Genomic DNA, 26323 nt, shown 5'->3' with positions numbered 1-26323 from the left:
TCTCACAGTAATATATCTTTCCTGTTAAGTAATATCTGAATGATCAGAAATAAAGGTGAGTCCATGTCATAGTTTTACTCTCAAACCAAAAGGCCTCCCACATCTTTTTGGACAAGTTCAAGAGAGGAAGAAAGACTATTCTATCTAGTTCTTAACTGGCAAACCTAGGCCAAATCCAATTCAACTTGATAGGGATAAAAAGAGCCACAAAAGACAGAGTGTGAAACTCAACAAAGAAGAATCTGACATTTGAACCGAGGAAGCAACCCTAGCTCCTGAGACTTCTCTGAAGATACTCATCACAGAAATAGGGTTTACCTCAGTTTCATCCAAGTATCCTGCCAAACCTATGCATTTAAGAGCTTCTGGAAAGGAAAGTTACTCATTATTGTCATCTCTTTTCAACACTCCTGGATATTAGCAAACCACAAAAAGACCAAAAGTGTCAAAATGGGCCTAGAAAGGGAGACACCTTTGAGCAAGATTTTTATTTTCAAGTACACCTCAAGCTTCTCAGGCTTTTCTACTGTTGTGCAACAAGCCACTCCAAAACTCACTGCTCAAAAAAAATTTCATTTGCTCACAATTCTGCAACCTAGGTGAACTTACTGCTCGAAAAGAAAAAAAAACAAAAACACCTATTTTATTTTCTCATAATTCTGCAAACTACGCTAGGCTCAGCTAGGCAGTTCATCTGCTCATCCTGCTGATGGTCACTCACACAATTGCTTTGAGCTGGAAGATAGGAACTGGGCTTAACTAGAATACTAGGATTATGGTGGCTGGGCTTCTGTCTCTACATAATTCCACAGCCTCTCTGATCCCTGGCACCTTTCTCTCTCTCTCTCTCTCCGTTCCTCCCTCCCTCCCTCCTCTCTCTCCATGTGGCCTCGGTTCAACATGATTTCTCTAGGAAGGTAGCCAGATTTCTGACATAATGGTTTAGATCTCCCAAAAACATAAAAGTAACTTAGTTTTATTAAGGCTTATGCTCAGACTTCAAACAGTTCTAACTCTGTTGCATTCTGTTTGTTAAGTAAAGAAAGTGAAAGTGAAAGTCTCTCAGCCTTGTCTGACTCTTTGCGACCCCGTGGACTATACAGTTTCTGAAATTCTCCAGGCCAGAATACTGGAGTGGGTAGCTGTTCCCTTCTCCAGGGGATCTTCCCAATCCAGGGATCGAACATTGTAGGCAGATTCATTACCAGCTGAGCCACAAGTAAGGCCTAGTCCGAACTGAAAGAAAAAAGAGTTCCCAAGGGTGTGAATACCCCAGATATGGTTCACTGTAACCACCATCAACATAATAGACTATTAAAACATTAAAGCCAATGTTCAGATGACTAGAATGGGACCAACCACAAGAAATATAAATGAACAGTTAAATGAAGACTTGGCAATTATAGTCAAATTTTATTCTGTTCCTTTCCATTCTGAAGGTCAATTTAAGTTCTGTGAGAATCTTAATTATAGGTGGAAGGAAATGAACCTGAAAACCACTTATAAGCCATATGACCTTGGACAAGTCTTTCATTCTCTACAATCCTCAGCTCCTCAACTGTAAAAATGTAAAATCATACAGGCCTTGCTTATGTTATAGGAAGATAGTACAGAGCAAATAAAACAAGAAATGAGAAAGAGCTCTGAAAACAAAAGTGCTATACAAATAAAAGGAAGTAATATTTATCTGACAGGATTCTAGGTATAGTAAATCTAGTTAGGCACCATTCTCTCTTAATAAAATTATAATAATCACAGTTAATTACCCAATATGTTAAATTATAATACTATCACAGCAATATTATTGTATACAGTAATGGGCTAAAATTAATCATTAATATAAAGAACAAAAACACTAAAACTATGATTTATTGTTTTCTGATTAAATGTCAGGTACTGCTAAATACTCCAAGTAAACTATAACCAATCCTTACAATAACTCAACAAAGTAGTTATCTCCCTTCTTCAAATAAATAAACTGAGTCAAGAAACTGACAACTCAGAGTAACTTGCCAACAGTCACACAGCTAGTAAGTGGAAAATCCATTTTCAATGTTTAATGTATAAGAGGCGCTTGGTAGATGCTTCCCATCTAAATTAGAGAGAAATAAATAAATCCAGGACTATCTGGCTTTAAAGTAACTATAACAAACTCCATCAAAATATCTTTCTCACACACAATTCTTTTTTATTTGCAGTAGAAACTGGAATTACAGCAAACATATCTAACTAATATGAGCAATTCACCACCTTTCTCATATGCAAAATGGTTTCCAATCAGTAAACTACCACCATTTCTTAAAATATCTAATCTTTAACCCATGTACTGAATCATGAGTTATAATGGTCTTATTATAATTAAGGAGTCTCAATTGAAAAAAATAATACATTTACATTCTAAAATATTTCTAAAAGAACAAACCAAAAAGAGTAAAACAGCAAATATTTTTAAATGGCAAAATATGTAGAGTACAAATTACAAATAAAAATTTATGTCCCTCTATTATGAAGAAATCTTGAAATTTAAAAGAAGGAAGGAAGAGGAAAAGACAACACTGTCCTACAGGAAAGGGTACTAATAATATAAGTGGACAATCACTAAAAGAAATAAAGTGACTAATATACTTTTTTTTTTAATTGCCATTAGTTACCAGTTCAGTTCAGTCACTCAGTCGTGTCCGACTCTCTGCGACCCCATGAATCGCAGCACACCAGGCCTCCCTGTCCATCACCAACTCCTGGAGTTCACTCAGACACGTCCATCGAGTCAATGATGCCATCCAGCCATCTCATTCTCCGTCGTCCCCTTCTCCTCCTGCCCCCAATCCCTCCCAGCATCAGAGTCTTTTCCAGTGAGTCAACTCTTCCCATGAGGTGGCCAAAGTACTGGAGTTTCAGCTTTAGCATCATTCCTTCCAAAGAAATCCCAGGGCTAATCTCCTTCAGAATGGACTGGCTGGATCTCCTTGCAGTCCAAGGGACTCTCAAGAGTATTCTCCAACACCACAGTTCAAAAGCATCAATTCTTCGGCACTCAGTTTTCTGCACAGTCCAACTCTCACATCCATACATGACCACTGGTAAAACCATAGCCTTGACTAGACGGACCTTAGTCGGCAAAGTAATGTCTCTGCTTTTCAATATGCTATCTAGGTTGGTCATAACTTTCCTTCCAAGGAGTAAGCGTCTTTTAATTTCATGGCTGCAGTCACCATCTGCAGTGACTTTGGAGACCCCCAAAATAAAGTCTGATACTGTTTCCACTGTTTCCCCATCTATTTCCCATGAAGTGATGGGACCAGAGGAGAAGGCAATGGCACCCCACTCCAGTACTCTTGCCTGGAAAATCCCATGGACGGAGGAGCCTGGTAGGCTACAGTCCATGGTGTCGTGAAGAGTCAGACACGACTGAGTGACTTCACTTTGACTTTTCACTTTCATGCATTGGAGAAGGAAATGGCAACCCACTCCAGTATTCTTGCCTAGAGAATCCCAGGGATGGGGGACCCTGGTGGGCTGCCATCTATGGGGTCGCACAGAGTCGCACACGACTGAAGCGACTTAGCAGCAGCAGCAGGTGGGACCAGATGCCATGACCTTTGTTTTCTGAATGTTGAGCTTTAAGCCAACTTTTTCACTCTCCTCTTTCACTTTCATCAAGAGGCTTTTTAGTTCCTCTTCACTTTCTGCCATAAGGGTGGTGTCATCTGCATATCTGAGGTTATTGATATTTCTTCCAGCAATCTTGATTTCAGCTTGTGCTTCTTCCAGCCCAGTGTTTCTCATGTTGTACTCTGCATAGAAGTTTAATAAGCAGGGTGACAATATATAGCCTTGACATAGTCCTTTTCCTATTTGGAACCAGTCTGTTGTTCCATGTCCAGTTCTAACTGTTGCTTCCTGACCTGCATACAAATTTCTCAAGAGGCAGGTCAGGTGGTCTGGTATTCCCATCTCTTTCAGAATTTTCCACAAAGAAATGCAAATACAAGTGAGATTTTTTTTCCAACTATCTACCTGGCATAAATACAAAAAAATTACAAAAACTGATCACACCTATAGCAGAAAGCATGCAAAGAAATGAAACATTAAAGTGTTACTGTTCCAAGTATGAAATGGCATGATCCATCTAGAGAGCAAAACACTGAACTGTACACAGCCTTCTACCCAAACAATTACATTCCTAAGAACTCATTTAAAGAAAATTATTGGATGAAGCACGAAGATGTATGTACAGTAATTAACCATAAACCCAAAATTCAGAATACAACCTAAATGTCTAGCTAGAGAGCTGCTTAAGCAGATATGCCTAAAAGAATGCATACAATATTACTATCATGAAATAATATGAGTGTTAAAAGTTAAAAAACAAATCACATGACAACTTTTAAGGGAATATGCCCATGGGAAAGGAAACATGCACTTGTGTGGCCAGAAGCATACCCATGCAAACTCACTAGAGAGATTCTGAGACGTGACAGCAATCTTGTGAGAAGATGGGTAGTAAGCTTTGAGGAGAATGATTTTTTTTTACTCCCTTTGTGTGTGTCTAGTCAATCAGTCGTGTCTGATTCTTTGCAACCCCATGGACTGTAGCTTGCCAGGCTCCTCTGTCCATGGGATTCTCCAGGCAAGAATATTGGAGCGAGTTGCAATTCCCTTCTCCAGGGGATCTTCCTGAACCAGGGAGTGACCCCAGGTCTCCCACATTGCTGGAAGATTCTTTACCATCTGAGCCTTCAGGGAAGCCTTTCTGTATTTTCTGAATGTTTTATATTAAGCATATATAACTTTTGAAATAAAATAATTTTCATTTAAAATAATGCCAACTGTCATAACCCTGAGGCTCTGTAAACTTTCAAATGTTATTACCTTTAATATAAAATATTGATTAAAAAGCAGTTAATATGGTCACTGAATGAAAATTTAGTTTTATTCCTCTTCCAAATGATAGCTTCAAATCATAAATCCTTCACAGCTGTTTCTTCTTACAAATCATTTAACATTTTAATTTTACTAAAGATTTCTCTTAAAAAATAAAAGCAAAGCAGAAATATTTAAGTGCTTCAAACTATACTTGGTATAAATGTGCTATGTCTATAAGAAATACTTTGCATATATAAGGGGTATACATTATTTTTTTAGACACAATGCTATTGCACACTTAACAGACTACAGAACAGTGTAAACACAACTTTTATATGCAAACTGATTAAAAAAAACTCATGTGACTCATTTTATTACAATGTCTGCTTTACTGCAATGCTCTGTAACTGAATATGCAATATCTCCCAGGCATGACTGTATTATTTAGAAACTACTATGCTGTACCAAGCACTGGATTATGTACTTCATATATATTATTTAATTTTCATAAGGATGCAAGGCAAAAGTTATTATCCTCATATTACATAGCCATACAGAGAAAGACAAGTATTGTGCAATGCCCTTTATGTGTGGAATGTAAAAATAAAACTACTAAATAGAACAAAAAGAAACAGACTCACAGATACAGAGAACAAACTAGTGATTACCAGTGGGGAAAGGAAAGGAGGGTGGGACAAGATGGGGTAAGGGCACTGAAGGTACAAACTATTATGTATAAAATGAATAAGCTCCAAGGATATACTGTATAACATAGCCAGTATTTTATACTATAAATGGAGTATAACCTTTAAAATTGTGAATCATAATGCTATACACTTACTTATATAATATTGCACATCAACTATATCTCAATCAAAAAATTTAAAAGTAAAAAAGGTAAAATACTGTTGACACATTAAATGTGTGAGTCTATGAATGCTATGAGTCTAAACAATTACTCTTATCTTGAATATGTAATAAACTTTTCAGTTCAGTTCAGTTCATTTGCTCAGTTGTGTCCCACTCTGCGACCCCATGGACTGCAGCACACCAGGCCTCCCTGTCCATCACCAACTCCCGGAGTTTACTCAAGCTCATATCCATTGTGTCAGTGATGCCATCCAACCATCTTATCCTCTGTCGTCCCCTTCTCCTCCCACCTTCAATCTTTCGCAGCATCAGGGTCTTTCAAATGAGTCAGTTCTCTGCATCAGGTGGCCAAAATATTGGAGTTTCAGCTTCAGCATCAGTCCTTCCAATGAATATTCAGGACTGATCTCCTTTAGGATGGACTGGTTGGATCTCCTTGCAGTTCAAGGGACTCTCAAGAGTCCTCTCCAAAACCACAGTTCAAAAGCATCAATTCTTCAGTGCTCAGCTTTCTTTATAGCCCAACTCTCACATCCATACACGACTAATGGAAAAACCATTGCCTTGACTAGACACACCTTTGTTGGCAAAGTAATGTCTCTGCTTTTTAATATGCTGTCTAGGTTGGTCATAACTTTTTTTCCAAGGAGCAAGCATCTTTTAATTTTATGGCTGCAGTCACCATCTGCAGTGATTTTGGAGCCCCTAAAAATAAAGTCTGTCACTGTTCCCACTGTTAACCCATCTATTTGCCATGAAGTGATGAGATCAGATGCCATGATCTTAGTTTTCTGAATGAGTTTTAAGCCAATTATTTTCACTCTCCTCTTTCACTTTCATCAACAGGCTCTTTAGTTTTCCTTCACTTTCTGCCAACTATCATTAAATTTCATGTTTTTGCTGAATCACTGATGAAATTTATTTTCTATTTGCAGATATGTAATTTCATAGATTGTTACAATAAGGCTGGGTTAAGGCGAATACATATTTTGGAATCCATTATTATCAAAGACTCTAGAGTTCTGTAATATGATGAAGGAAACATTCCATGAGACTATTAGCATTACTCATAAATGCTACTAAAATCTAGAATTTTCAAGGCTCTATACATAGACAGTAGCTGATGAAACAACTTTTAAGAATGAATATGCTTAACTGGGGCTTCTCTGGTGGCTCAGATGGTAAAGAATCTGCCTGCAAATGCAGGAGGTCCTGGTTCAAACCCTGGCTCAGGAAGATTGCCTGGAGAAAGGAATGGCTATCTACTCCAGTATTCTTGTGTGAAGAACTCCATGGACAGAGGAGTTTGATGAGCTACCCTGGGGTCACAAATAGTTGAATACACTGAGCGACTAACACATGCTTAACCACCAGGCTTGGGATTATTAAGTACAATCAATATTTTAAATGATATAAAAATGATAAGGCCTATAAATGTCACTTTACAACCAAGATATGATATATTTAATACAAACAGTTTCTATTTTAATTTTTATTAAAAATCTATATTACTACTTTCAAGCCAATTGTCATTGGCCCGCATAAAAAGCCAGCAATTCATGTATCCTGTGTACCCTACTCCTAGTGAAATACTTCCCAGAACCTCAAAAGAAAAGGAGACAAAAATGGACCTGCTCTGCAGCCACCAACATTCCCCAAGGCATCTCCTGTAGAACTTGACTGGAAAATACAGTTTGAAAATTACTAATACAGTGGACAGGAACATTGGAGATCACAAGATCTGGGTGTACATGTTAGACTTTCCACTACCCGCTGTGTAACTGTGTTCAAACGTGTATCTTAACCTCTCTCGGACTTGGGATTTCACATACATAATATGGTCCCATATAACTAGTTAGCGAAAAAGTTGAGTGAGATGCTGTCCACACAGAAGAACTTTATAATTTTTGAAGTGTCATCTACAATGTAAATGTAAAGTATATTATAATTTATATCCCATATGTTATGCAAAAAAGGAGAATTTTTCCTTCCCTACTTCTCCGCTTCCCAGGACAATTACTTATTTCACATATAACAAAGAAGTTTAAGACTATCAAAATGAAACAGAGTCCAAACGTCAGATTAAAAGGAAAGTGGGAGGAGAGCACATATAAACTTATTCTCTATGGCTTCTCAGGATAATTCAAGTTATCTTTCATAAACATTATTTGCAAGCATTTTTAACCAAAGTATATAATGGAAACACTTTTCTCTAGGCCCACACAAGCTTTCACAATTATTAGATATATCAATGTCTATATCAGATGCCCTCAATCATAAAAAATGAATGATAAGGAATAAAAGACTCATTCGTTAGAAGACAATTCAAATGGTTTAAGAAATATGATAAAGCTGCAAAATTTCCTAGGAAAACTATTTGAAGGAGCTGGCACTGAGTCTCTTTAAATGTACTATCAGTGATGATAGTACATCTTAAATCATAACTGCCGTACTTGAGTGCATAGCTTTTGTTATAAATCATATTACAAAGATCTTAGACATAGAACTATTTACCTTATCTTTCCTGCAACCTCATATTGATAAAGAATTTTGAAAAACACATAGGGAAATTTTCGGTGCATCCTGTTGTGGACTTTTATAAAACCACAGGTTTGAAATGGAGGAAATAGCTCCAGCTTATTTCTGAGTCTTAGTTAAGTCTCTTAAGCAGCAGGTTGTGTGGTTATCTTCCCACAGAAGCTGAAGACTAAAGAAATGTCAAAAGAGCAATGTTTTACCACCTTGAATGGGTCGCATCTTAGCTGCATTCTAACTATGTGGGAAGGTAAAAACACAGTTTCAAAGCCCAGTGACGAGAACAGCGTACCTGTACTCAGACTCTACGCCTATCCCTCTTATGCCCCTCCCACCACCCACGCCACCACCACCTCTGCACTTTTCACCTTTCTGAATGCCAATGGAAAGCCTCTCTTTAAAGTACTGCTGTAGTGGAAGCAGAAGTTCTCACAAACCGCTGCACCTTCTTACATAACCAGCACATTACTGAGTAGGGGATTTATGACATCAGGTTAGCCTATTATTCTACCACATAATTAATATCTACTGATTCTCACACTCCCATGCCATTGGCTGGATTTCATAAGGACAGCTGCTATATTTTACTATCTTTAATTTGAATTAATTCTGATACAGATTTGAAGCTTAGTAATCGATGAAACAACTATGGAAATGAATGTGGCACATGCACTTAGCTGAGTGTCATTTCAGGGTTAACCAAACACAGGCACATGCAGGGTGATTCAAGGATACTAAAGGAACAGGAAAAGACTAACCTGTGAGCCTCACAATTGCTTTCACTAGACCACCCTCTAAACGCCTAGAAATTTCACATTATAGGAGCCTCAACACCCTTTCTCACTGCTTCCCCCATAAACTGTGTGCGCTGTTAGTATTTCACAGTGTGCTGCTGCTAAGTCGCTTCAGTCGTGTCCGACTCTGTGCGACCCCACAGGCGGCAGCCCACCAGGCTCCGCCATCCCTGGGATTCTCCAGGCAAGAACACAGAAGTGGGTTGCCATTTCCTTCTCCAATGCATGAAAGTGAAAAGTGAAAGTGAAGTCGCTCAGCCGTGCCTGACTCTTAGTGACCCCATGGACTGTAGCCTACCAGGCTCCTTCACCCATGAGATTTTCCAGGCAAGACTACTGGAGTGGGGTGCCATTGCCTTCTCCTATTTCACAGTGTAGCATGCCTCTAATCCTACTTAAAGGGGGATGGGGAGGAGGATAGGAAGGAGGCATGCCCTTGTGGTTTCTATAGCCCCACAGAGAGCTAAACTATCTGAAGCATTTAAAAATATTAACTGTAACCATATAATGTGAAGAGTTCTAATATAGTTTTGTCTTAAATATATAAAGTAGTAATGAAAATACAGTTCCTTACCATATTAGCTACTGTTAACCATTAAGAAATGAAAAACCTATCTCAAAATCTCATATTTTAAAAGTTATTGAAAAAATTCAGACATGAGATTCCATATTTGACATATTAAAGTACTCTAGGTTTTGTGTACATTTACTTCATAATTTATAGAGAACATGGATCAATTACCTCATATTCTTTCCATGAGCCAAACTCAATGTATTCTCTACCATAAAATGCCAGAATGACCAAGTGGCCTAAAATATTAAAAGCAAGAAGAATTAGGTTAACATTAAAAATGAATACTTTGATATCTAGAAATTATATGATTACTTTAAATTATTAAATCTAGATAAATATTAATTACCATACAAATGAATTATTTTATTGTATTTCTTTGTATAATTATATTTTTAAAGCTTCCAATGTAGCCAAAAAAATATTGCTTTGATTTTGAACAAAAGGAGAGATTTTTCAAAGAATTAGAATGCAAGTAAACATTATGAACATAATAATTAGGAAAAAAATATAAGTGAGGGAAAATAATGAAGAGAAGAATACTTTGAAAAAAATCTAAACTTTTAATTTGTGAAGATGAATCCACCATGGGTGTTCCCCATCCTGAACCCCTCTCCCACCTTCCACCCCATCCCATCCCTCTGGGTCATCCCAATGCACCAGCCCCGAGCACCCATGGCGGATTCATGTCAACATATGGCAAAACCAATACAATAGTGTAAAGTAAAAATAAATAAATAAAACTGAAAAAAAAAGAAGATAAATAAAGTTAATGTAGAAAAATGGAAAAAAAAAATTGTGAACATGACAGACCAGCCAATTCTGAGAGCAGCCTGATACAGAGAAGCCAAAGTGAGACCAGATCAGCAGCTAATATATATTTATTCGTTCCTTAAAAATAATTAAATAAGATTTATTTCTTAAAAATAAAAAAAAACAGAAATAATATACAAACATTTCACAAACTGGAGAACTAACTATAAATGATTATTCAGTTTTATGGAAATTTTAAAAAGAAATACTTGGTTTGGAGAAGAATGGGCAAGATTATTTTAAAACTAACGATTTTTATTGGCTAATAAATTTAGAGTAACACTGATATACAAAAATGTAATTAAGTGTATTGTTTATATATGTTCACATCTTTTTTGCCCTAAATTTGGCCCATGATATCAGATATAAATTAGGTATAGAGTATTCTATCATTTAGTCAACTGTAAACAACATCATAGCTGCCTGGCATGCTTTAGTTTTGCTTGTTTTTTTCTTTAAAGGTAAAGGTGACATTAAGTGACAGTTGCCATAAATTTTTATGTCAGTCCATTAAACTCTGAACAATAACAAAGCAAACAAGCACAGCTGAGTATATATGAAGAGGGAACAGTCTAAATACACATTTTCGGAGTTACTTGAACAAGACAAGACAAGGATCACTAAAATAATCACAGGTGTTTGCTGTGTATTTAGGTGATTACAAGTCAGTTACAGCAAAAATGCAATAATCAACACTAATTAACACACCAGAGTTCTCAAAAATAACTTGGCAATTTTTAACCCTATTATCATATTTTCTTACTTTATTATCATTATGAAATATATTTTCTGACATGAGGCGTTACTGTACATATTTATTATAAACTAAATGACTAAATGGGCTTCCCAGGTAACGCAAGTGGTAAAGAACCACCTGTCAACGCAGGAGACATAGAGAGACACAGTGTCTATCCGTAAGTATGGAAGATCTCCTGGAGGATGGCATGGCAACCCATTCCAGTATTTTTGCCTGGAGAATCCCATGGAGAGAGGAGACTGGCAGGCTACACTCTATAGGGTCGCAGAGTCAGACACGACTGAAGCAACTTAGCATGCACACACACAAGTGACTAAATACTTCATAATAACTTTGAGCAAAATGACTATGAGTTATACATTCTACAATTGGATTTTTCTAAGATAATTCTACCAACTCCTTTAGTTCTAATTCTTTTCTTCAACCACATTCACCTATACCTAACTTGAATATCAAGTAAGAAAAGTCAAGCTAATCTACAGTTATCTGTGTCTTCTACTCCTCTCCAGACAAGTTACAAGTAACATCTCTTTGAAGACATATTCCACCACCTCATTCTGATACTAACATAATTGTTCAGGATCTCTTCATGTCTTGAATTTTAACAAGTTTCTCAGCCTCCGTATCAGTTCACGGATAATACTAATCTTTGCCACTTATGATTTTAACTTTGAGATCCAATTCATTTCTTAGAGCCTGTTCTCATAAAATATTATTCAATTACTCATTTAAGAAAGAATTGCAACTGTTAGGTGCCACACATACAAATATTTAATATACATGATCCACACACACAAGCATCTCACTCACTGCCATGACAATAAGAGCAAGATGTTCCCACCTTCAAAACTCCACACTGGCCCCACAAGAACTTATTTTCCTTCTAAACTCTACAATGACTTTCTTCTCATCTCTGGTCCAGATAACCCAAGTATCTTCATCTTGCCCTTTAACACTAAGTCACTACTATGTGCTTAGCAATATGCTAGAAGTTGATTAGGTACTTAATGCCAAGCAAAGTATTTTTTTGTAATCAGGTCCCACCCCATTTGCTCCCACATACTATGCTAACTTTCTCAGGGGCTTTATAATTGTCCTTTATGTTATAGTAGACACTCAGTCATGTCAGACTCTTTGTGACCCATGGACTGTAGACTGCCAGGTTCAACTGTCCAGGGAATTCTCCAGGCAAGAATAGGGAGTGGGTAGCCATTCCCTCTGCAGGGGATCTTCCCAACCCAGGGACTGAATCTGGGTCTCCTGCATTGCAGGCAGACTCTTTAACATCTGATTCTCCAGGTATTCACTTTTACACTCTCATTTTCTCATCCTCCACAACTAATAGTAAACAAATTCTGACTTGCCACTCATACCAGATGGTCCCTTCCAGTACCATCCTGAGACCCAGGCAGAAGTGGGCACTGCCTTGGGCCTTACACTTTAGAGAACCCATTATTGACCCCTGTCCAGGTACTTCATGAAGTAAAAAATCTGCAGAGTCCAAGGAATGCTTTCTGACCTCTCTGACTGTACCACAGCAGATTCCCAAGATTCTGAATTGCCAGGCCGAGAACCCTGGCGTATTGTCCCCAGGACAGAGACACAGGCATACCCACCTCTAGCCCAAGGGGTAGTCAAAAGATAGTCTGCAAGGGGTAAGGCAAGGTTGCTTTGGGAGTGGGCATGTGGACACGCTATGGCAAAGAACCTAGAATACAGTGAACAGGAGGGGGAGTACAGGACAAAGATGAGGTGACAGAGGCCAGTGCTCCCTTGGCCACTATGTTCCAGAACAGAACACATTAAAAATCCTAAAATTCTAAAACCTCATTATAAAGCTGCTGCTGCTGATGCTAAGTCGCCTCAGTCGTGTCCAACTCCGTGCGACCCCACAGACGACAGCCCAGCAGGCTCCGCCGTCCCTGGGATTCTCCAGGCAAGAACACTGGAGTGGGTCATTATAAAGCTGTATCGGTCAAATCAGAACCCTAATTTGAGAGTGCATTTATTTAACAGTTAACTGATTTGCAGTATTTAAATATTCAGACACATAATGAGTGAACTTCCATGTGTATTCTTGCATCCATAAGTGTTAAGGATGGGCCTGGTTTCTACATTCTGTTTCCATTGATGGTTCACCAGTTTTAATCTTCATTATAATCCATCAAATGTTACAAATGCAGTGGCAGCAGTAGCAGCAAAAGTAGCACTGATAATACCACTCACTGAGTCCTAGCATAAGCATTTAATCTTTACTAAACTCTTTCACACCTTTTGTGTTACTTACAACCCAACTATCTAGTTATCTTCATCTTATCCATGACTTGAAAGTACCACAGTGTCGAAAGATGGATTCTAATCAAGGTCTTTCTAAATTAACAGCTCAGGTTCTTCCCACTACACTTCCTTTCAGATGATTAAGAGATTTACCTGGCTTCAGACTGCTCCCTGCTATCTGCACAGATCTGCCAGCTTAATCTCCCTAAAAGATCTCCTTTACCTTAACAGTTGATCCAGTCTTTAAAATATACACTGCTGGTTATGCTCTACTCAGTTAAGCTAAAGGCCTTAGCTTGATTTTTCTTTCAACTCCATCTGTTCATTATTTCCTAAAATACTCTTCAATTTCTTCACATCAAAATCATACCCTGCCTTTGGTTCCCATGTAAGCCAGCCCTTCCCCATATCCCTAGCCAACACACCTTCCTAAAAACATTTAAGATCCATATTATCATACTTTGCCTCCTTCTTCCTAAAGACTTCTCTGACTACTCAAGCCCAGAATCTTTTGTCATGCCTAATGTTCTATATCCCTGTAACACTGACAGTCTCTGATCACTCAACAAGTAATTAGCTAAGAACTTAGCAGGGTGTCAACTTCAAAGGATATGATGTATCTTCATGTCACTTTATGAAGTTAATCTTTTTGGAAGGCAACATAGAGGAAACTGGTAAAGTGGCTCTAAGCACAAAACCCCTGGTTGATAATCTGTCTTGATCATATATTACCACAGACTTTGGAACTGAATTTGTAAAGTAATTCATTTATGATTAGCTGACTTTTTGGTCCCAGAGCCCATCTTGATCTTAAATTTTCCGAGATACCAAAGAGTTTTTTTTTTTTTTTTTTTAATTTATTTATTTATTTTTAATTTTTACTTTACAATTCTGTATTGGTTTTGGCATAGATTAACATGAATCCACCACAGGTGTACATGCGTTCCCAAACATGAGCCCCCCTCCCACCCCCCTCCCCACAACATCTCTCTGGGTCATCCCCGCGTGTCAGCCCCAAGCGTGTCATATCCTGCATCAGACATAGACTGGCATTTCGATTCTTGTTTATGTGTATGACACCTAGTTATGTAGTGGTATAGCAAACACCCTCTTCCAACAACACAAGAGAAGACTCTACACATGGACATCACCACATGGTCAACACTGAAATCAGATTGATTATATTCTTTGCAGCCAAAGAAGGAAAAGCTCTATACAGTCAGCAAAAACAAGACCAGGAGCGGACTGTGGCTCAGATCATGAACTCCTTGCTGCCAAATTCAGACTTAAATTGATGAAAGTAGGAACCACTAGACCATTTAGGTATGACCTAAATCAAATCCCTTATGATTATACAGTGGAAGTGAGAAATAGATTTGAGAGACTAGATCTGATGGACAGTGCATGATGAACTATGGACAGAGGTTCGTGACATTGTACAGGAGATGGAGTCAAGACCATCCCCAGGGAAAAGAAATGCAAAAAAGCAAAATGGCTGTCTGAGGAGGCCTTACTAATAGCTGTAAAAAGAAGAGAAGCAAAAAACAAAGGAGAAACGGAAAAATATACCCATTTTAATGGACTTCCAAAGAATAGATGGCAAGGAGAAATTACAAAGCCTTCCTCAGCGATCAATGCAAAGAAATAGAGGAAACAACAGAATGGGAAAGACTAGAGATCTCTTCAAGGAAATTACAGATACCAAAGGAACATTTCATGCAAAGATGGGCTCTATAAAGGACAGAAATGGTATGGACCTAACAGAGCAGAAGATATTAAGAAGAGGTGGCAAGAATATACAGAAGAACTGTACAAAAAAGATCTTCACGACCCAGAGAATCACGATGGTGTGATCACTCACCTAGAGACAAACATTCTGGAATGTGAAGTCAAGCGGGCCTTGGGAAGCATCACTATGATGCTAGTGATAATAGAACAAAGCTAGTGCTAGTGTGGAGTGATGCTCCACACAAAGCTAGTGCAGGTGATGGAATTCTAGGTGAGCTGTTTCAAATCCTGAAAGATGATGCTGTGAAAGTGCTGCACTCAATATGCCAGCAAATTTGGAAAACTCAGCAGTGGCCACAGGACTGGAAAAGGTCCATTCCAAAGAAAGGCAATGCCAAAGAATGCTCAAACTACTGCACAACTGCATTCATCTCACACACTAGTAAAGTAATGCTCTAAATTGTCCAAGTCAGGCTTAAGCAGTATGTGAACCGTGAACTTCCAGATGTTCAAGCTGGTTTTAGAAAAGGCAGAGGAACCAGAGATTAAATTGCCAACATCGGCTGGATCATCGAAAAAGCAAGAGAGTTCCAGAAAAACATCTATTTCTGCTTTATTGACTATGCCAAAGCCTTTGACTATGTCGATCACAATAAACTGTGGAAAATTCTGAGAGAGATGGGAATACCAGACCATCTGACTTGCCTCTTGAGAAACCTATGTGCAAATCAGGAAGCAACAGTTAGACCTGGACCTGGAACAACAGACTGGTTCCAAATAGGAAAAGGAGTACGTCAAGGCTGTATATTGTCACCCTGCTTATTTAACTTATATGCAGAGTACATCATAAGAAACACTGCGCTGGAAGAAGCACAAGCTGGAATCAAGATTGCCGGGAGAAATATCAATAACCTCAGATATGCAGATGATACCGCGCTCATGGCAGAAAGTGAAAAGGAACTAAAGAGCCTCTTGATGAAAGGGAAAGAGGAGAGTGAAAAAGTTGCCTTAAAGCTCAACACTCAGAAAACGAAGATCATGGCATCCAGTCCCATCACTTCATGGCAAATAGATGGGGAAACAGTGGAAATAGTGTCAGACTTTACTTTTTGGGGCTCCAAAATCACTGCAGATGGTGACTGCAGCCATGAAATTAAAAGACGCTTACTCCTTGGAAGGAAAGTTATGACCAACTTAGGTAACATATTGAAAAGCAGAGACATTACTTTGCCAACAAAGGTCCGCCTAGTCAAGGCTATGGTTTTTCCATTGGTCATGTCAAGTGAGAGTTGGACTGGGAAGAAAGCTGAGTGCTGAAGAATTGATGCTTTTGAACTGTGGTGTTGGAGAAGACTCTTGAGAGTCCCTTGGACTGCAAGGAGATCTAACCAATCCATCCTAAAGGAGATCTGTCCTGGGTGTTCTTTGGAAGTAATGATGCTAAAGCTGAACCTCCAGTACTTTGGCCACCTCATGCGAAGAGTTGACTCATTGGAAAAGACTCTAATGCTGGGAAAGATTGAGGGCAGGAGGAAAAGGGGACGATAGAGGATGAGATGGCTGGATGGCATCACCGACTCGATGGACATGAGTTTGTGTAAATTCCTGGAGTTAGTGATGGACAGGGAGGCCTGGTGCTGGGATTCATGGGGTTGCAAAGAGTTGGACACGACTGAGCGACTGAATTAAACTGATCAGCCAACTTTCCTCCCTTCACCCTCAAAAATGCCAAATTTGTAGTTTCGACTCATTTCATAATGTAAATATTCCCAATATGGCTAGTTTCAAGTTAGCAATGTGACATCTGAATAAAGATTTAAGAAGATATGAACAATATTGGCTCTCTCCAGCTATTAAGAAGAGTTTCAGTTCACTATTGGTTATGCCTGTTCATTTATCATATTAGAAAATAAAATGGAAGGAGAAAGTCCAAGATAGTGGCATAGGAAGATCCTACATTCCTCCCGTGGATAAACCAAACCTACAGCTACATATGGAATAATTCCCTCTGGGGGAAAAAAAAAAAAACCTAAAGATTCTGCCAGCAAACAGTAAAAAGGCCAGATCACAACAGGGAGCAGAGGCACCCTCACCAACAACCTCATCCCAGCATGGCAACCTGCAACTGGATAGATTTCACAAATCCAGAGCTTCTCCCTCAGGAGGAAGAGGTGCATGCCCCTTATCAGGCACCCCAACCCTTAGGACATGAAACAAAGAGACAAGCTTCCAAAACATCTGGCTATGAAAACAATGGGGCTCACATCCAAGAGACCCAAAGGACTGTAGGGAGCTGGGATACTTTAAAGGGCTTGAGCTCAGACACTCTCTCTGGACACCAGCACAAAAACAGCAGTTTGAAGGCAATGGCATCCCACTCCAGTACTCTTGCCTGGAAAATCCCATGGATGGAGGAGCCTGGTAGGCTGCAGTCCTCGGAGTCACTAGGAGTTGGACATGATTGACTGACTTCATTTTCACTTTTCACTTTCATGCATTGGAGAAGGAAATGGCAACCCACTCCAGTGTTCTTGCCTGGAGAATCCCAGGGACGGGGGAGCCTGGTGGGCTGCTGTCTATGGGGTCGCACAGAGTTGGACATGACTAAAGTGACTTAGCAGCAGCAGCAGCAGACTGTATGTGAATAAGATGCACTCATAATCTTAAAGCATCTACCAGAAGGACAGAGACCTGATTGAACTCTATGGGGACAGAAAGAAAAAGTTGCTCAGTCGTGTCCAACTTTTTGCAACCCCATGCACTATAGCCTGCCAGGTTCCTCTATCCATGGAATTCTCCAGGTAATACTCAAGTGTGTAGCCATTCCTTTCTCCAGGGGATCTTCCAGACCCAGGGACTGAACCTGGGTCTCCTGAATTGCAGGCAGATTCTTTACTGTCTGAGCTACCAGGAGCTGGTCATTTTTCTGCTCCCCTCCACCATGAAGGTGCTAGCAGGTACGCCCTGACCCTGTACTCTCTTGCGGCCCTGTCAAAAATGGTGGGCTCACCCAAGTCCTGAGCTCTCCTGCTGTCTCAATGAAGTTGGCAGGCATGGGCAACACACACAGGGAACACTCCTTGCTCACCTATCTGGCTATGGTGGCTGGGGGGCTGACAGTCTTGGGTCCCACAGGACTATTAACAATTGGAAAGATAGTTGTGGCAGGCATCATCTTCAAGGCAGCACAGAGTCAGTAGAATGAAACATATCCTAGATCTTTCAGTGAAAAGGGAGAATTTATTTAGCTTGAGGGGCTATAACTTTAGCTTGAGGGGCAGACTAAGGCTTGCCAAACATATCCAGAGACTACAAAGCTGCCCAGTGAAAACAGGCTGGGAAATACCATCTTTGTGCTGTCCCTTGACCTTGTAACAGTTCTCTACTATGTCCCAGAAAACAGCTCATACACTTGACTGAAGCCTCGATTTTTGCAAGTGACGCTCAAGACACCTTCAGGTTACCAGCAGTGTTTATGACTGCAGTCCCACAGGACTGTATATATTTGTGTTCTTAAAAAGCTGTCTGAAGGTCTAGCTTCTCGTCAGCTTAAAAGATAGCTACTGACTAAGCTACTTCCCTTTGGAACACTGATAGGTTATGGACACAGCCTCAACAACTGGGAACTATCAGGAATAAGTCAGGCTGCTTGGATAACCACAAAGGTTCAACAGACAACCAAGACCTAGGGTGAGAGTGAAAGATACAGTTCATTTCCAAACACAATGCCATTCCTTCAAGATTGGGAAGGTAGTTGCTTCGCCTAATATATAGAAACAAACAGAGTCAAGCAAAATGAAGACAGAGAAGAACAAGTCTGAAAGGGAAAAACAACAAAAAAACTAACAACAACAAAAATCTCAGTGAAACAGAGATAAGTAATTTGTTTGAAAAAGAGTAAAAGATAAATATAAATAAGCACACAGAAAGAAAGTCAAGGGATGGAAAAAGATATAGAATGCCAATAGAAATCAAAAGAAAGCTGGGGCAGCTATACTTCTACCAGAAAAAAAAAAAGAAAATAGACTGTAAAACATCTACTACAATGAAAGAAGGGCATTACATAATGATACAGGATCCTTGATGGCTCAGACGCTAAAGAATATTCCTGCAATATAGGAGACCCATGTATGATCCCTGGGTCAGAAAGATCCCCTGGAGAGGGAATGGCAACCCACTCCAGTATTCCTGCCTGGAAAATCCCATGTACAGAGGAGTCCAGTGGGCTATACTCCATGGGGTCACAAAGAGTTGGGCAAGACTGAGCGATTCTCACACACACACACACACACACACACACACACATAATAATAAAGGGGTCAATCTAAAGAGAAGACTATAGTATTTGTAAATATACATGCACCCAACATAAAAGCACCACAGATATTAACACACCTAAAGGGAGAAAGTGATGGAAATACAATAATATTGCAGAACTTTAATAACCCACTTACATAAATGAATAGCTCATCTACATGTTATGAGAAAACTGAAAAACTCATAAATGTGTGAAGATTAAACAACATGCAATTAAACAACCAATGGGTCAAGAAATCAAAAGAAAAATAAAAAAATACCTTGAGACACAATGTACCAAAATATAAAGTGAAAAAGCGAAGTCGCTCAGTCGTGTCCAACTCTTTGCAACCCCATGGACTGTAGCCTACAAGGCTCCTCCGTCCATGGAATTTTCCAGGCAAGAATACTAGAGTGGGTTGCCATTTCCAAAAGCAGTTCTAGGAGGAATGTATAGTCATACAAGTCTACCTCAAGAAAAAAGAAAAATCTCAACCCATCTAACTTTACACCTAAAGGAACTAGGCTTCACTGGTAGTCCGTGTGGTAAAGAATCTGTCTGCAATGCAGGAGACCCAGGTTCCATCCCTGCATTGGGAAGTTCCCCTGGAGAAGGGAAAGGCAACCCACTCCAGTATTCTTGTCTGGAGAATTCCATGGTCATAGGAGCCTGATGGGCTATGTCCATGGGATCACAAAGAGTCAGACATAACTAAGCAACTAATGCTCTCCACTTTTCAAAGGAACTAGAAAAGAAGAACAAAGCCCAAAGTGAGTGGAAAGAGGGAAATAAAAATGATCAGAGCAGAAAAAGAGACTAAAAAGACAACCGAAGAGATCAATGAACCTAAAAACCCATTCTTTGACAAAATAACCAAAACTAACAAACTGTTAGCTGAATTCACCACTCTCACCACTTTTATTTAACATAGTATTAGAAGTCCTAGTGAGAGCAATTAGGCAAGAAAATAAATAAAAGGCATCCAAACTGAAAAGGAACAAGTAAAACTATCACTATTTGAGGACAGCATATATATATGTAAGTCAGACAGAGAAAGAGACATACTGTATGATCTTATATATAGAATCTAAAAGACAAAACAAATAAGCCAAATTCATTAAAAAAAAATAAAAACAACACAGATGACTGCCAAAGTGGAGGGAGACTGGAAGTGGGCAAATGGGTGACCTGCTACAGAGGTACTAACTTGCAAATAAAAAATGTTAAGGGAATGTAATATACAAATGGTGCCTATAGTCTATAATAATACTATAGTGTATATTTGAAAGTTGCCAAGGGAGTAAATCTTAAAAGTTTTCATCAAGAGAAAAAAGAAATTTTGTAACTTTGTATGGGATGTTTGGTAACCAGACTTACTGTCCTGATCATTTTGCAGTGTAGACAAATAACAAATCATTATGTTCAGTTCAGTTCAGTTCAGTCGCTCAGTCGTGTCCGACTCTTTGAGACCCCATGAATCGCAGCACGCCAGGCCTCCCTGTCCATCACCATCTCCCGGAGTTCACTCAGACTCACGTCCATTGACTCGGTGATGCCATCCAGCCATCTCATCCTGGGTCATCCCCTTCTCCTCCTGCCCCCAATCCCTCCCAGTATCAGAGTCTTTTCCAATGAGTCAACTCTTTGCATGAGGTGGCCAAAGTATTGGAGTTTCAGCTTTAGCATCATTCCTTCCAAAGAAATCCCAGGGCTGATCTTCAGAATGGACTGGATGGATCTCCTTGCAGTCCAAGGGACTCTCAAGAGTCTTCTCCAACACCACAGTTCAAAAGCATCAATTCTTCGTTGCTCAGCTTTCTTCACAGTCCAACTCTCACATCCATACATGACCACAGGAAAAACCATAGCCTTGACTAGACGGACCTTAGTCAGCAAAGTAATGTCTCTGCTTTTGAATATACTATCTAGGTCGGTCATAACTTTTCTTCCAAGGAGTAAGCATCTTTTAATTTCATGGCTGCAGTCACCATCTGCAGTGATTCTGGAGCCCAAAAAAATAGTCTGACAGTGTTTCTACTGTTTCTCCATCTATTTCCCATGAAGTGATGGGACCCGATGCCATGATCTTCATTTTCTAAATGTTGAGCTTTAAGCCAACTTTTTCACTCTCCTCTTTCACTTCCATCAAGAGGCTTTTTAGCTCCTCTTCACTTTCTGCCATAAGGATGGTGTCATCTGCATATCTGAGGTTATTGATATTTCTCCCGGCAATCTTGATTCCAGCTTGTGTTTCTTCCAGTCCAGCGTTTCTCATGATGTACTCTGCATGTAAGTTAAATAAGCAGGGTGACAATATACAGCCTTGACGTACTCCCTTTCCTGTTTGGAACCAGTCTGTTGTTCCATGTCCAGTTCTAACTGCTGCTTCCTGACCTACATACAGATTTCTCAAGAGGCAGGTTAGGTGGTCTGGTATTCCCATCTCTTTCAGAATTTTCCACAGTTTATTGTGATCAAATACATGAATAAAAAAAAAGTTAGTAAAACCATTGCATCTTATAATAGTCACAATTTTATGAAATAAGTGTAACTTTCTGAGGAAAAAAAAACAATTTTATGAGAAGAGTAGCATTGTTTTTTCTATTGTTCAGTCCCTACTGCTGCTGCTAAGTCACTTCAGTCGTGTCCGACTCTGTGCGACCCCATAGACAGAAGCCCACCAGGCTCCCCCATCCCCGGGATTCTCCAGGCAAGAACACTGGAGTGGGTTGCCATTTCCTTCTCCAACGCATGAAAGTGAAAAGTGAAAGGGAAGTCGCTCAGTCGTGTCCAACTCCTAGCAACCCCATGGACTGCAGCCTATCAGGCTTCTCCATCCATGGGATTTTCCAGGCAAGAGTACTGGAGTGGGGTGCCATTGCCTTCTCCTAAGTTGTGTCCAATTCTGCGACCCCATGAACTGCAGCACATCAGGTTTCCCTGTCCTTCATTATCTCCCAGAGATTGCTCATACTCATGTCCATTGAATTGGTGATGCCATTCAACCAGCTCATCCTCTGTCGCCCCTTTCTCCTCTTGTTCTCAATCTTTCCTATCATCAGGGTCTTTTCCAATGAGTTGACTCTTTGTATTAGGTAGCCAAAGTACTGCAGCTTCAGCTTCAGCATCAGTCCTTCAAATAAATATTCAGAGTTGATTTCCTTTAGGACTGACTGGTTTGATCTCCTTGCTGACCAAGGTACTCTCAAGAGTCTTCTCCAGCACCACAGTTTGAAAGCATCAATTCTTCAGCACTCAGCCTTCTTTATAGTCCAACTCTCACATCTGTACATGACTACTGGAAAAACCACAGCTTTGACTATATGTACATTTATCAGCAAAGTGATGTCTCTGCTTCTTAACACGCTTTCTAGTTTTGTCATAGCTTTTCTTCCAGGGATCAAGCATCTTTTAATTTTGTGGCTGCAATCACTGTCCACAGTGACTTTGGAGCCCAAGAAAATAAAATCCTGTCACTGTTTCCACTTTTCTCCCATCTATTTCCCATGACGTATTGGGACCAGATGCCATGTTCTTTGTTTTTTGAATGCTGAGTTTTAAGCCAGCCTTTTCACTCTTCTCTTTCACCTTCATCAAGAGGCTCTTTAGAGAGAGAAAAATGTTGCATACTAACACATATGTATAGAATCTAGAAACATGGTACTGGTAAAATTACTCACAGGGCAGCAATGGAGACACAGACATGGAAAACAGACTTATGGACATGGTGGGGGGACGGGAGGAATGGGAGGGTGAGATGTGTGGAGAAAGTAACATGGAGAGTTACATTACCATATGTAAAACAGATAGCCAATGGGAATTGCTGTATGACTCAGGGAATTCAAACAGGGGCTCTGTAACAACCTAGAGGGGTGGGATGGGGAGAGAGATGGGAGAGAAGCTCAAGAGGGAGGGGACATATGTATTCCTATGACTGATTCATGTTGATGTTTGGCAGAAACCAACAAAATTCTGTAAAGCAATTATCCTTCAATTAAAAAATGAATAAATTTTAAAAATAAAACAATTAGTGTTTACCAAAAAAAGAGGGTCTTTAGTTCCTCTTTGCTTTCTGCCAGTAAAGTGGTATCATCTCCCTATCTGAAGTTTTTTATATTTCTCCTGGCAATCTTGATTCTGGCTTGCAAGTCATGCAGCCTACCATTTCGCACGCTGTACTCTGCATAAAAGTTAAATAAGCAGGGTGACAATATTCAGCCTTGACATACTCCTTTCCCAATTTTGAACCAGTCCATTGTTCCATGTCCAGTTCTGTTACTTCTTGCCCTGCATACGAGCTTCTCAGGAGACAGGTCTGTAGGCATTATTTTAGTTTCATAAACTTCTTTAACATATTAATAGAAAGCAACTGGCTTCTCAGGTTTACTTTTACATACAACTTGCTGTTTTGATTGAAATATATAAAATAAATGCAGCCTCACATAGATATTTGGTTGAAAAGGAAAGACCTCCTGGGACTGGTGACCACCTCCCCACCTGAGGTCCTCCATTCATAGTTTGAGCAGCATTCACATGCAGTATACATTTCATATAGAAGACTGTGGTGTGAAAAGACCTTACCAATAGTAAGAGTTTAGACTAGTTTAGTAGTTGAAGTTTTTCTCACTTAGCAATTATTTAAATAAGAAAAATTCTAACTTTAGTCTGCACTGAGAAGAAAGTTTATGCTATTTCCTGTGTATATTTACATATATATACATACACATATATATGCAAATATACTTCCCAATTCAACAACTCAAAGTACAAAGAATATCAAGGAAGATGTAACTATAAAGTAAAAACTTCATTTTCAGGAGAAAAAAATTTATACAGAGAATATTTATGAAGCTCACAAATGAATCTTCACTGAGTTGGCCATAATCTTCAGTTAAGCATAAAAGGTACAATTATCCTCTATGTTTTCACAAGTGATCAATGGCACCATATGTACAAAATGACAAATCAGAGTTACACATTCACTGATGTAAAAACATAGCTTGAGAACAGAATTATATTTTGGTTAACTTAAATTTTATATTTCCCAATTTAATGTTTTTAGCAATATTTACTTCAAAATGATACTGTTAAACAGTTTAACAGTATGAGCACGTAAGTCATTGTTGTTGTTTAGTTGCTAAGTCCTGTTTGACTCTTTGGCAAATCCATGGACTGTAGCCCGCCAGGCTCCTCCATCTGTGGGCTTTCCCAGGCAAGAATACTGGAATAGGCAGCCATTTCCTTCTCCAGGAGATCTTCCCGACCCAGGGGTCGAAGCCAGGTATCCTGTACTTGCAGGTGTATTCTCTACCACTGAGCCGCCTGGGAAGCCCATACATAAGTCATACTCAATCTAAAATTTATAGAACTACAGGCAATAGCCAGTAGTTTTATCTGAAAAACTGTATATTCCTAACAGTAACTGCTATTTTCCCTTGGCTCTAAGTATCACTGTAGCCTGGTATTTTTTTCCCTTTTACAATATCAAGGCAAAGTTAAGTATGTTCCTTACCTCCTCCTTTACTTAAGCTTGGGCTAGAATTACCTTCTTCAAAGAACTGAAATAGGAGAGTTACTGCCTAAACCAGTTTAATCCCACTAGCTACTTCAAAATGCTACATTTCAAACCACTTATATTGTTTTGCAAAGATTATCTTTTCATTAAATTAAATACCTTTATGAGCCCTTTAGCAACAACAGTATATATTAAAATTTAAACTATACTTTGCAAATCAAGCATAAGTATATTGAACATTTTTTCAAGAGTAGGCCAAAAAGCACCACAGGTAATCAGATTTTTATGGGACTCTACTGTTGCTTTATTTCTTAGCAGACGCTACTGATAACTCATTTTCAGTTTTCCTTTATCATTAGTATTAGGCGCTAACACAAGGCTGGGCAGTTTACTCACTTCTGTCCTACTTTTTACATGGAAGGAAAAACTGGAGAGAAGTCAAATGTTTAAATAATATAAGGATCACCATACATACTTACTAAAATAAACTTGCTTTATTCTTTAAATTCTACCCTATGTTAGAGTAATTAGTATTTCATCTGACCGTGTATATTTTTATCAATTATTGCTCTGTAATCTTTAAAGATGCTGTCCCAATAGTTTAATCTGTGAACAAGAGGGATTACTATAAACTGTTTATTCTAACAAATTCCTAATACTGAAAATGACTTAATAAAATATACATACATATCCCTCTTGGGAAACCATTATTTTCTGATTTCATGTTACTATTTCAGCTGCCACCCTCTCCAGCAAAACCCTTTTCACATCCTACCACAAAGAGTAAGCTAGAAAGATAATGACCATACTAGCTACCAGTCTGAGTGCCAATATAGACTTTCATGCTAAGTTCTCTATAGACACATCATTCACCTTATTTTTACTTTATAATGCAAACTGTATATGTAATATCTTCATGTTTACATTAAAAATCTAGGCTTAAAATAGTTGAAGAATTTAAAAATAATTAGTCATCAAATGATAAGCCAGGAATTGAACTCAGGTCTATTTTAATTTTCAAAAGGCTAGGACTCACATCTTCTTCTAACAATTTTGCAAGCTGACAAAGCTCATGCAACATGCATCAGATATTTTTATTTTCTTCAGCTAAAGACATAAGTTGCCATGGATATTTGTGTAAGTGAAATTCACATGAGTGTCTCACATAGCATACTTTGGGTCTCTGTGGAACCTTTACAGTTCCACGCAAGTACTCCAATAGACTTCTATTAATATTGGGACAATTCCAACAAAAATCTATATTCAAGATTAGTTGAAGGAGGTAATCATTCCAGAAGTC

The 26323-nt window shown here is 39.0% G+C and overlaps 1 protein-coding gene across 2 annotated transcripts in view; it reads right to left on the bottom strand.

Annotated features, from left to right (window-relative positions):
- Window positions 1-26323, bottom strand: part of RFX3 (regulatory factor X3) — a 337494-nt gene that overhangs the window by 282126 nt on the left and 29045 nt on the right. The window contains exon 2 of one of the 2 annotated variants that reach the window (XM_040244701.1): window positions 9808-9875. The exons of the other annotated variant lie outside the window; for it this stretch is intronic. The gene's annotated coding sequence lies outside the window, so the exon portion shown is untranslated. The remainder of the gene's footprint in view (window positions 1-9807; window positions 9876-26323) is intronic. 2 annotated transcript variants of the gene reach the window in all.

The sequence above is a fragment of the Oryx dammah genome, unplaced genomic scaffold (genome assembly GCF_014754425.2).
Source record: "Oryx dammah isolate SB20612 unplaced genomic scaffold, SCBI_Odam_1.1 HiC_scaffold_1, whole genome shotgun sequence".
In the NCBI taxonomy this organism is placed as follows: domain Eukaryota; kingdom Metazoa; phylum Chordata; class Mammalia; order Artiodactyla; family Bovidae; genus Oryx; species Oryx dammah.
Note: the sequence above shows the minus strand (reverse complement) of the source record. Positions and strands in the feature narration are given on the sequence as shown.